Source organism: Anastrepha ludens, chromosome 6 (genome assembly GCF_028408465.1).
Source record: "Anastrepha ludens isolate Willacy chromosome 6, idAnaLude1.1, whole genome shotgun sequence".
Taxonomy (NCBI): Eukaryota; Metazoa; Arthropoda; class Insecta; order Diptera; family Tephritidae; genus Anastrepha; species Anastrepha ludens.
Genome location: NC_071502.1, coordinates 83946680 through 83960693, shown reverse-complemented (window position 1 = coordinate 83960693; position 14014 = coordinate 83946680). Strand labels below are relative to the sequence as shown.

Below are 14014 nucleotides of genomic sequence, written 5' to 3'. Positions count from 1 at the left end.
GATTATTTCTATATATTTCAATTTATTGATGAGGAGGGTAATAAAATAATATAATTTATATTTACAATATCTATATAATATATAAAGTATATTTGACTTCCAATCATAAAGTCTACTAATTAGTAGTATAGATAATTTTCTCAATTATTATCATAGCTCTAACCCTAATAGCAATTACAAGTATTGTAATAATTTTAGCTTCTATTTTATCAAAAAAAAGTATAGCAGATCGAGAAAAATGCTCCCCATTTGAATGTGGATTTGATCCAAAATCATCATCACGTCTTCCATTCTCTATACGATTCTTCCTAATTACAATTATTTTTTTAATTTTTGATGTAGAAATTGCATTAATTTTACCAATAATTTTAATTATTAATTTATCAAACATTATAATATGAACAACTACATCAATTATTTTTATTTTAATCTTAATTATTGGTTTATATCACGAATGAAATCAAGGTATATTAAATTGATCTAACTAACATTATAAATAATACAAATAAAGAAGGATTGTAGTTAATTATAACATTTGATTTGCATTCAGAAAGTATTGAATTTTCAATCTATCTTGTTTAATCTATTTATTTAGTAAATTCTTAATTATTAATTTAATAAATAAAAACGAATATGAAGCGATTTATTGCAATTAGTTTCGACCTAATTTTAGGTAATTTACTACCCTTATTCTAAAATTCTAAATTTAGTTTAATCTATTTATTTAGTAAATTCTTAATTATTAATTTAATTGAAGCCAAAAAGAGGCATATCACTGTTAATGATAGAACTGAAATTTAATTTCCAATTAAGGAAGTAAGATGTTCAAGAAAAAGCTGCTAACTTTTATCTTTTAATGGTTAAATTCCATTTATACTTCTATTTATATAGTTTAACAAAAACATTACATTTTCATTGTAAAATTAAAAATATTTTTTTTATAAATTACTAAATTTTATTCCTTACATTTATCTAATACATATAAAATTATAATAAATTTATTTATTATAATAAAAAAAATTCAATGAAAACAGCCTTTTTCATTTCAAATAAGCTATTTTCCTTTAATGAATTGCCTGACGAAAAGGGTTACCTTGATAGGGTAAATTATGTAAGTTACTAAAACTTATTCACTACATTCAAGAATTAAACAATTACCCTAACATCTTCAGTGTTATACTCTACAATTTGAGCTACTTGAATAAAATAAGAAAAAAAAACTAAAAAGGAAAGTAATTCATAAAACAAATAATAAAAGATAAATTTTTAAATTATTATTATGTAAAAAATAAACTAATTGAGAATATTCTACCAACTTATTATATAAATTCTGTCCTCCTATAAATTCAGATCATCCTTGATCAAAAGATTTATAAACAATTCCTCCTAAAACTAAAGGAGGATTAATTGCACCATAGGTAGAAATATAAGGTATAAATCATATAGAACCAGAAAAATAACTTACTAAATAATTATTTAAAGATTTATTAAAATAAAATAAAGATACATTTGAAATTAAATAACCTAATAATCCCCCACTAATACAAACAAATAAAGTTAATAATTTCAAATAAATTGGTAAACAAATTATATAAGGAGTAGGAAAAATTAATCATCTAAGTATTCTACCACCAATAATTCTTATAATTAATAGCCCTCTCATACCACGCAACATAACTCACCCTTCATCTCTTAGTATATTCAAAGAACCACAATTTAATTCACCAGTTATAGAATAATAAACCAACCGAAAAGAATAACATACAGTTAATCCAGTAGAAAAAAAATAAAGAAAAAAAGAAAATATATTAATATAACTCAAGGATACAATTTCTAAAATTAAATCCTTAGAATAAAATCCAGCTAAAAAAGGTATACCACATAAAGCTAAATTAGCAACATTAAAACAACCAGAAGTTAAAGGTATATAAATCCCTAACCCCCCTATCAACCGAATATCTTGTGAATTATTTATATTATGAATAATAGCTCCAGCGCATATAAATAATAACGCTTTAAATAAAGCATGACTCAATAAATGAAAAAAAGCCAGTTTATAAAATCCTATTGATAAGATTCTTATTATTAAACCCAACTGACTCAAAGTAGATAAAGCAATAATCTTTTTTAAATCAAATTCAAAATTAGCTCCTAATCCAGCTATAAATATAGTCAACCCAGATAATAAAAGTAAAACTTGACCTATTCAAGAATCACATAATAAAATATTAAACCGAATTAATAAATAAATTCCAGCAGTAACAAGAGTAGAAGAATGAACTAATGCAGAAACAGGTGTAGGGGCTGCTATTGCAGCAGGTAATCAAGATGAAAAAGGAATTTGTGCTCTTTTAGTTATAGCAGCTAATATAATTAATCCACCAATAATTTCTATTTCAATTCTATTTTTTATTGTTTCCAAATAAAAAATATAATTTCAACTTCCATAATTTAATATTCAAGCAATAGCTAATAAAAAGGCAACATCTCCAATTCGATTAGACAAAGCAGTTAATATACCAGCATTATAAGATTTTACATTTTGAAAATAAATTACTAAACAATAAGAAACTAACCCCAATCCATCTCATCCTAATAAAATTCTAATTAAGTTAGGACTAATAATTAATAACATTATAGACAAAACAAATATAAGAACTAATATAATAAAACGATTAATATTTACATCTCCCCCTATATACTCCTTTCTATAATAAATAACTAAAGAAGAAATTAACAAAACAAAAGATATAAATAATAAACTCATTCAATCAAATAAAAAAGTTATAACAATTCTACAAGAATTAAATCTAACTACTTCTCATTCAATAAATATACAAAAATCCTTAATTAACATTAATAATCTAAAAAAAAAAAATTTAGTTCTAAATAAAATTAAAATCAAAAATCTAATTCTACAAATAGATAAATACTTTCTCACGATTTAAAATGATCAAAAATCATATCATTGACACCACAAATCAATATTTTAAATAAACTATTTAAATAAAATTAAAGTCAAATTATACAAATATCACTCTTCAAAATTAATAAATTTAAAGGAAATCAATGTAAAAATAATAAATAATATTCCCGAATTTTACCCCCTCTAAATGAATAAACTCCAGAAAATAACTTACCATGCTGACTATAAGCATATAAATATAAAGTATAAGCAGCTCTAAAAAAAGATAATAAAGATAAAGAAATTATTGTTAATCAAGATCAACTAACAATTCTATTTAATAAACAAATTTCACCTAATAAATTTAAAGAAGGAGGTGCAGCTATATTACAAGCTCTTAACAAAAATCATCATAATGTTATAGAAGGTATAAAATTTAATAAACCTTTATTAATTAATAAACTTCGACTACCTAACCGTTCATATGTAATATTAACTAAACAAAAAAGTCCTGAAGAACAAAGTCCATGAGCAATTATTAATGTATAAGAACCACAAAACCCTAAATATCTTAAAGTTATAAGACCCCCTAAAACAATTCCTATATGAGCAACAGAAGAATAAGCAATTAAAGCCTTTAAATCAGTTTGACGTAAACAAACTAAACTAATTAAAACACCTCCAATTAATCTATTTCTAATTCAAATATAATTATATTTAATACCACTTACTTGTAAAAAAGAATAAACTCGTAATAATCCATACCCACCTAACTTTAGCATAACCCCAGCTAAAATTATTGAACCAGAAACAGGTGCTTCTACATGAGCTTTTGGTAATCATAAATGAACCAAAAATATAGGTATTTTAACTAAAAAAGCTAAAATTAAAGATAAGTATAATAAATCATAACAATTAACATAATTTATCAAAAGATAATAATTCAATGTCATCAAAGTATTATATAAATAAAAAATCCCTACCAATATAGGTAAAGATACTAATAAAGTATAAAATAAAAGATAAATCCCAGCTTGTAAACGTTCAGGTTGATACCCTCAACCCAAAATTAAAAATAAAGTAGGAATCAGTCTTCTTTCAAAAAATAAATAAAACATAAATAAATTTATTCTACCAAAAGTTAAAACTAAACACAATAATAAAATTAACACATTAATTAAAAAAAAGTTTTCATAATTACTATATTTATTAATAGATTCACTAGAAGTAATTATAAGTGTACAAATTCAAAAACTTAATAAAATTAATCCATATGAAATAATATCAAACCCCAAAAAATAAGAAATATTTACAAAATAATTTATACAATAATTCATTAAAATAAAAATAAAACTTACCAAAAATAGTAAATTTTGAACCGTTCAAAATGAATTTATAATAAAACAAAAAGGTATAATAAAAATTATTATAAAAAGTAATTTTAACATTGTAATACATTAAATGATTGAAAATAATCATTTCCATGAGTTCGAATTATAGATACTAAAATTGAAAGACCCAAAGCCCCTTCACAAACACTAAAAGTTAAAAATATTATACTAAAATATCTTCTAAAATCTATTAAATTTAAATAAATAAATAATAAAAAAAATAAACTTAAAACAATATATTCTAATCTTAAAAGTATAGACAATAAATGTTTACGATTAAAAACAAAAACAAATACTCCCATTAAAATTAAAAAACAAGGTAATCCCCAATATAATAATATTAACATTAGTTTTAATAGTTTAACAAAAACATTGGTCTTGTAAATCAAAAATAAGAATTAATCTTTTAAAACTTCAAGAGAAAAGAAACAACTTTTTCATTAATCCCCAAAATTAATATTTTAAATAAACTACCTCCTGATATTATACAATTAACTTTATACTCAACAACATTGATTTCTAGTCTCATTTTTATTCAAATAAATCATCCATTAGCAATAGGATTAATATTATTAATTCAAACATTACAAATTTGTCTTTTAACTGGATTAATAACTAAAAGATTCTGATTCTCGTATGTATTATTTTTAATTTTTCTAGGAGGAGTATTAGTATTATTCATCTACGTTACATCCCTAGCATCAAATGAAATATTCTCACTTTCAATGAAAACAGCCTTTTCTTTTATATTAATTTTCATTTTATTAATAAATATCAGATGATTTATAGATAAATCATACATTTCATCTTTCATTCAAAATAACGAAATACAAACTATAATTAATTTAAATACATTTACAGAAGAAAATTCTCTAAATCTTCATAAATTATATAATTACCCAACAAATTTAATTACTGTTTTATTAATAAATTATTTATTAATTACATTAATTGCAGTAGTAAAAATTACTAAATTATTCCACGGACCCCTTCGATTAATAAATTAAACTAATGAACAAACCTTTACGAACCCAACATCCATTATTCAAAATTGCAAATAATGCTCTAGTAGATCTTCCAGCCCCAATTAATATTTCAGCCTGATGAAACTTCGGGTCACTATTAGGGTTATGTTTAATTATTCAAATTCTAACAGGACTTTTCTTAGCTATACATTACACAGCAGATATTAATTTAGCTTTCAATAGTGTTAATCATATTTGTCGAGATGTAAATTATGGTTGATTATTACGAACTTTACATGCTAACGGTGCATCATTTTTCTTCATTTGCATTTATCTACATATTGGTCGAGGAATTTATTACGGTTCATATTTATTTACACCTACATGACTAGTAGGTGTTCTAATTCTATTTTTAGTTATAGCAACAGCCTTTATAGGTTACGTTTTACCGTGAGGACAAATGTCATTCTGAGGAGCCACAGTTATTACAAATCTATTATCTGCAATTCCTTATTTAGGAATTGATTTAGTTCAATGAGTCTGAGGAGGATTTGCAGTAGATAATGCCACTCTTACACGATTCTTTACATTTCATTTTATTTTACCATTTATTGTACTAGCAATAACACTAATTCATTTATTATTTTTACATCAAACAGGATCTAATAATCCAATTGGATTAAATTCCAATATTGATAAAATTCCATTCCATCCATATTTTACATACAAGGATATTGTAGGATTTATTATTATGATTATAGTACTTCTATTATTAACTTTAATTAACCCTTATCTATTAGGAGATCCTGATAATTTCATCCCTGCTAATCCTCTAGTAACACCAGTACACATTCAACCTGAATGATACTTTCTATTTGCATATGCAATTTTACGTTCTATTCCTAATAAATTAGGAGGAGTTATTGCATTAGTCTTATCAATTGCAATCCTAGCAATTTTACCATTCTATCATTTAAGAAACTTCCGAGGAATCCAATTTTACCCTGTAAATAAAATTCTATTTTGAATTATAGTAGTTACTGTAATTCTATTAACATGAATCGGAGCACGACCTGTAGAAGATCCTTATGTACTAGTTGGACAAATTTTAACAGTAATTTACTTCTTATACTACATTATTAATCCACTAATTAATAAATGATGAGATAATTTAATTAACATTAACATTAATTGGCGCTCACGCCTCCTTTGGGTATTTAGCCGAGTTCCTCATCCAAGTTCTGGCGTGCCTCTTAATGTTTTTCTACAAATGGAGAGCCCTAAAGCCTGATGCCCCCCTCGAACAGCAGATGGTTTTTTATGAGGAATTTTTTCATGGCAGAAATATACTCGGAGGCTTGCTACTGTTCGCCGAAAAGCGTCCGCTTTTAGAAAATAAATCTGAAAAAGGTGACAATTGAAGTTTCAAAAACGAATTACTGTTATTTTTATTTAAAAAAAAAGACTAAAGCGTTTTGGGATATCGATAAGTAATTATACAAATTTTTGATGAGTGAATACAATAAATTAATACATAAATCCTCTTGTAGACTTGTATGTAGCTATACAAGGTCTCAATATACTTGGGGGCTCTTCTAACTGCTTTGGACTTATGGAATTTTTAATAAATTTAATAAAACCAAACCCCGAAAAGAATCCTGAAATTCCGGAATAAGGGAGTTACATTAAAAATATGTCAAAATTTCGTGATCAACCATTACTGCTAATATGGGGCCTGTTTATAAGAATTATTTGCCAACAGAAAATTGTATTTACTGAACCAGTGGAAATCGCTGATCATTGTGCCAAAAGAAAAAGTTAAAAACTCTAACAGAGCAGAGGAAATTTTCTTAAGACCAATGTTTTGTTATGTTATGTTATGTTATGTTATGTTATGTAATGCTATGTTATGTTATGTTATGTTATGTAATGCTATGTTATGTTATGTTATGTTATGTTATGTTATGTTATGTTATGTTATGTTATGTTATGTTATGTTATGTTATGTTATGTTATGTTATGTTATGTTATGTTATGTTATGTTATGTTATGTTATGTTATGTTATGTTATGTTATGTTATGTTATGTTATGTTATGTTATGTTATGTTATGTTATGTTATGTTATGTTATGTTATGTTATGTTATGTTATGTTATGTTATGTTATGTTATGTTATGTTATGTTATGTTATGTTATGTTATGTTATGTTATGTTATGTTATGTTATGTTATGTTATGTTATGTTATGTTATGTTATGTTATGTTATGTTATGTTATGTTATGTTATGTTATGTTATGTTATGTTATGTTATGTTATGTTATGTTATGTTATGTTATGTTATGTTATGTTATGTTATGTTATGTTATGTTATGTTATGTTATGTTATGTTATGTTATGTTATGTTATGTTATGTTATGTTATGTTATGTTATGTTATGTTATGTTATGTTATGTTATGTTATGTTATGTTATGTTATGTTATGTTATGTTATGTTATGTTATGTTATGTTATGTTATGTTATGTTATGTTATGTTATGTTATGTTATGTTATGTTATGTTATGTTATGTTATGTTATGTTATGTTATGTTATGTTATGTTATGTTATGTTATGTTATGTTATGTTATGTTATGTTATGTTATGTTATGTTATGTTATGTTATGTTATGTTATGTTATGTTATGTTATGTTATGTTATGTTATGTTATGTTATGTTATGTTATGTTATGCTATCTTATATTATGCTTTGTTATGTTATGTTCAAATCGGTCAATTGTCGTTGGTAGCGTGCACCGTCAACTGTTTCACCTGATTATAAAAGCTCGTACCAAATCATACCACGCTGATCGCAGAAAACACACAGCATTGCCTTGCGGCCGAAGCGATTTGGTTTGGATGTTGTTTTTGGCTTGTGGCCGGGCGAACCATACGATCGATTACGCCCCCCCTTTTTCATCACCCGTAACGATTCGATGCAAAAAAGACTTCCTTTTGAACCGGGAGAGCAGCATTAAACAAGTGGTTTTACGATGTCCGCGAATCGTAGTTTGAAGGCACGAAGTTTGACATTGTTAAGAACGACAAAAATGCATTGTTATATGAAACGTAACAAGCAATGAACTGAATATTGTTTACAGATGACAGACGAAAAAAACAAGGTGGGAAGGTTTAAAAATACTCCTAGCGACATCTATGAACTGATAGCTGAAAGTCACACTTCATATGTATACGCCTGGTATGTTGTAGTTGATGGGGAGTACTTAGAAGGCGATAATATCAAATTACTTTTGAGGAATAAATTTTTATTTTGAACTTTCTGAATTCCGGATGTTTTTCAACCAAAGTGGTATGGTTGTATTTGTTGAGCGATTAATTAAAAAATTAAATGCGATTCTTAATAATATTTTTTATATATGTACCTATATCGCTCAAATTTGTGAATCGTAACAGCATAAACAATTACATAAAAAATTAAATCAAATTACATACACAAATTTTTTTCTATAAATGTTTCGCATAATGAAAAGAAAAAACCTGATTGGGGATTAATAGCTTCCATGGAGTTTTCTATTCAGAATTGCCAGTAGAATATTTTAGTCGCTGAGGCAAAGTAGCGAATGTATTTAACCAACCCTAACGTACGTAAATTCAAAACTATTCTACTATATTTGAAAGCTTTTGATTTTATTCATAGAAAATTAAAAAAAAAATTATTATTTTCATTTACAAAGATCGAATAATTCTTAGAAAAATAAAATTTTTAGGTTTACCTACCACTCAGCATTAATGGTTGCCAAAATAAAGTAAACAATTTCCCAGCTTAGTGGTAAGTGCCAAAATAAAGCCATAACAAGTGTGTAGAAAATAGACTACACCCTCTTAAACACTTGAGTGTTCGAACTACTAAAATGTGTGCCCTTAAATGGTAACCCTTACTAGTAAAAAAAAAACAAAAAAATGCCAAAATGGGATGTGAGTGGATATTTTTTAGCTGATATGCATTCCGTAAGAGCAAAAACACACGCTTTGACAGCGAAAAAGAGTGATTTTTTCCATCGGCAATGGGGAATGGCTGAGTGCTCGAGCACTCATAGCTTGGCAGGGCAAGGCGGCAGTGTATGCTAACAAATCACCAAGGCAACGACGGTGCAGTTGCTTGAATATGCATCAACTACATACATACATACTTTACTATAGTTACATAGTTTTTGTTAGTACAATTCAATTTTCAACGCAAACGCATTCTGCCTGACTCCCTGCTCCCATTACCCAAAAAATAGTCCGCATTCCGCTCGCAGTCTCTTCACAAAAATTTGGTTTGCAATGGCACTTTTGGAAAATTGCGCGCTAAAGTAGAAGAAAAACGGCGTATATCCGCATAGCTGCAGGAGGATAAGGGGAGGAGGAAGCCAAAAAATAGCTATTTGTAAAAACTGCATGGCTCGGAGGAGTAAAGCACAGAGTTCAGCGTGATCTGCGTATAGGATGGAGGCGCATTTAGGGTCGCAGATTTCACAAAAACTGTAACATGATAGATGGTGCACGTTGGCTACTCATACACATGCACATACACACATATATGTGGCTACATAAGTGTTGCATGCCTGCCGCCACTGTTGCTTCGAGCAAAGCGTTAAAAAAAGTTCTTTACTCATGCGAGGAGTGGAGACAGAATTCACTTGCGGCGACATGGCACAGCCGCAGCAGCATGGCTGTGACAGAGGAGGAATGCCCGGTGGTAGTGAGGGTGGAGTTGTATTGCAAGAAAAGTTATAACTTTCAAAACCTACATACTCGTATTTGGTATTGGTGATGGAATCTGGTGCTGCTCAGGATGAAGCATATCCTATGCAAGGAAATGCCGTTGGCGAAAATTGAGTTGCAGCTGCAGCGAACAAGCTGCGTCCTCACACACACACATACACACAGCCAGACACATACACCTACTAAGGATCATTATTACGCGTACAATCGAATATTCGGCTACTCGGCGCAAAGCTGCGTGAAGCACAGATTGAACACATGCAACATAGCCCAACAACGGCTGCTTTGTGTTGCATGACACCGACATTTTAGCGCGCGAACATCCGATTTGGTTGGTGGCAACGCTATAGAGTCGCAAACTAACGAGGCAGTACAGTGCAAAGGGAAGAGCACAGGGGAAGTTCGTAAAAGCTTCGAGCGTCTAACCAATAATGGAATATCTCTGCCACACCCAGCCACCTTCGAAATGAGGTGTGGTTGGATATTCGCCTGCTGGGCTGTTCGGCTTGCGCAGATACAATTTTTGTTGTGCTAGTCTTTGGCACCAGTGCAAACAAATCATCGTTATAATAGCGCTAACCGACAAAATGTATATGTAAGTATGTGTGTACGCACATGTTCTTGACCAGCATAGCAGAGGTTACCAGGCCAGTAATAAATTTGTGTACATTTGTGTGTGAGCGCTATACAAAATCATTTTAAATATGTGGCTGTAAATAAATATAGTCAGCTAATGTGGAATTTTCTAAAAGTTAGGAAGTAAACGCTTTCACTTTTCGGTACTCGAAGTTTGCAAAAACATAAATGAAATGTTTCACTTTTGTCTGGTTAACATACTTTACCGTAACACTGTGCTGGCAAAAATAACTTTTTTGTTTGCGATAATAGGAGTTTATGCGAGTATATGTAACGACGCATAGTGGGCCGCCTTATTGGGCCAAAATCGAAAAATGCATTGTCTGCAATGGAAAAGTGTTTGGTACTTTTGTAAAGGTAAACAAAGTTAACTGAAAGTTCGCTAATTAAAATAAAAAATATTAATATTATTAAAAATGTTGTACCTATAGAATCCGATGCAACTCCAAAGTAAACAATCTCACTGAAAACGAGACAGCTGTTCGTTTTGTTAAAGCGCAGCGCATAAGATTGCTAGGTCATGTCACCCGTATGCCTGCGGACTGTATGCTGAAGAAAGCCATGACAGGAAAGCCTATGGGCGTAAAGGTCAAAGGCAGTCCAAGGAACCGATGGATATACGCAGTGGAATACGATCTCAAGGGTTTGGGAATACGTAACTACGAAGCAAAAGCTTAAGATCGCCAGGTTTGGAGGAGCTTTGTGAAGGAAGCTGTATCGCACACCGCGTGAGAGAAGAAAAAGTATTAAAAAATTAATACTTTTTTTTTTAATTTGTATTTGAATTAATCAAGGAACAAAAATGGTACTTAAATTTTCATCTCATAACATAGAACTAATGTTGATGTAAAAATTAATTTCATATGTGTGTATGTAGTAATTATTATTTATTTAAATATTATTTAAATTACAAAATAATATGTTTACAGCACTAGCTACCAGGGCTATCGGCTAAGTCATTACGTGAAATACTTAGTATTACTTATTGTATATTATATGTTATGCTTATACTTATTTACATACTATACTTGTATATTATAATATCTTAAATTAGATGCGCCATGTTCAAATGTTTTAAAAAGTTGAAAATTAGTTTTACGTTGGCTTCTGTTGCATTGGAGAAAATTTCAATTGGGTTTTTAATTGCAAAATATTGCGTGCGTAGATGGGAGATAGCGGTACAACTTAGTAAAATATGACGTACACTTAGATCAGATGCGTCGCAGAAAGTATCATACATGATGGTGGTGGAGAATTCTTCAAAAGGTATTCATGTGTTAGAAGGCAGTGGCCTAACCTTAGTCGTATAAAACATTTTTACATCCAGGTTGATGTTTTTGTTGGTAAGTTGATCCCGTTCCCATGAAGATTCACTTCTTTGTACTGGTGTTTATAATTGGACCAATTACATACTTACCGTGAGCCCATAGCTTTGGAGAATATATTTTTGATGGATTTTTGTCCGAATAGCATGTGGTAGTGGAGACACAATTTTAAAGCATGTTTTGCTGGCTTGTCGGCATATTCTTTACCTGTAAAACCTGTATGACTAGACTGACACATGAGTCTTACTTTTGGTGACAGACTTATTAGTAGCTCCTGTAAACGGTATAGAGGATCGACAGTAATACGAAATCTTTTTGCAGCTTTAAAGACAGATAGACTGTCCGTGCATATCACCGATTTTTTGTTGATGCCTTTAGTCACAGACAAATCTGATAGTATACCCTCAAATATGGTTGCATAGTTCGGGAGCAGTCCACTGGTTACAGTGTCGCCATTACTGAATATGATATTACCTTCTATGAATTAAAATCAGTTCTTAAAACAATGAAAGGAACTACGCCAGGACTTAATGATATAAATTACCAAATTCTGCGTTTCATTCTTGTGATTTTTAAAGAACGTTTAATGAAATTTTTGAAACGCTATATTAAGTTTTAGCATTATTCCCCAAAGCTATAAAACAGCAGTCGTTGTTCCAATAGCGAAGCCTAATAAAGATCCTGGTTCAATTGCTAACTACAGACCAATTTCCCTTATTTCGTGTGTCAGTAAAACTATGGAAAAGATAATATCGACAAGGCTAATGTAGTTTCTGAAGGAAAAACATAAAAAATCTCAATTTCAAACTGGATTTAAACGTGATATAAGCACTCTAGATGTCGTACTCTTCCTCGACCACCATATCTCGAAAAATATATGCTCGAGAAACCACACTTCTATTCTTTCTATTGATTTCACTAAAGCTTTCCACAAAATTGGTTGTCACGTTGTATTAAAAAAGTTACAAAAACGGAAGCTTGGTCCGAAGATTGTTAACTTCATTAAGTACTTCCTCAGCAACAGAAAATTCCGGTGTAAAATTTATAGTGCTTTATCACCAATATTTCCGTTAGAGAATGGTATCCCCCAGGGGTCACCGCTTTCTGTTACACTATTTCTGATAGCATTCGATGATGTAAGTCGACTGCTTAGCCAACAACATAATGCCTATGCCGATGACTTATACACATTTTGCAGTCACAAAAACACAACAAAAATCGAAGATACTTTCAATAGCGCTCGAAATGCCATTGAACGTTGGAGTGAATACTCCGGTGCTGGCATTTCATCAGACAAATGCAAGCACCTACATATTAGCAAAAAATAAAGACCTTTAATACAAGCAGCATAAAATTTAAAATCCAAATGTAACTACTCTAAGCATACTCGGTGTTATATTTGGCAACAAACATAGTTTTAAGGCAATCTGTACTAATTTAGGAAATGTACTAGCTACCAGGCTTAATATCATTAAATACCTAAGCTCAAACAAAAGCTTCTCACACACAAAAACTCTTCTTAGTGTCACCAGGCTCACGTTACAGAGCAAAATCGATTACGGACCACAAATATATGGTAAATCCAGCAAAGAAAGCCGAGCCGAGATTGTCAGTGCAATAAAGATTGTCAGTGCGATAAAACTGATTACATACAAGTCAATACAAATAAGCTTGTATATAACACAGTGAACGCCGACAAGAGCAGAGAGCAAAGCCGATGAGTGCGAGAAAACAGTTTCAAAGCGTTTTGCGCGCTTTTTTGCATTGTTGATGTTTTCCAAACTCTTTTGTGTTAATAATTGCATTAATCACACTAGGAGAAGCAAAATACTCCTCATCAGATGAATCCATTACCGTGTACAGCAATTTTATAAACACAAATGAACAACAAAATTAAATGACATAAGAGCAAAACACATGGAATAAACAGAATTTCAGCGCTGATTCTCGCATTCACTGTGTTATATACAAATTTTCTTCTCGCATGAAAATAAGCGTCAATAAGCTCGGCTCGGCTCCGCTCGGCATCA

The 14014-nt window shown here is 29.8% G+C and overlaps 3 pseudogenes; 2 read left to right on the top strand and 1 right to left on the bottom strand.

The window, feature by feature from the left end:
* Positions 1-1008: 1008 nt before the first annotated feature.
* On the bottom strand, positions 1009-2586 carry LOC128867146 (NADH-ubiquinone oxidoreductase chain 5-like; annotated as a pseudogene).
* Positions 2587-4709: 2123 nt separating this feature from the next.
* Positions 4710-5308, top strand: LOC128868872 (NADH-ubiquinone oxidoreductase chain 6-like; annotated as a pseudogene).
* LOC128867145 (cytochrome b-like) lies at positions 5213-6552 on the top strand (annotated as a pseudogene).
* The last annotated feature ends 7462 nt before the right edge of the window (positions 6553-14014 follow it).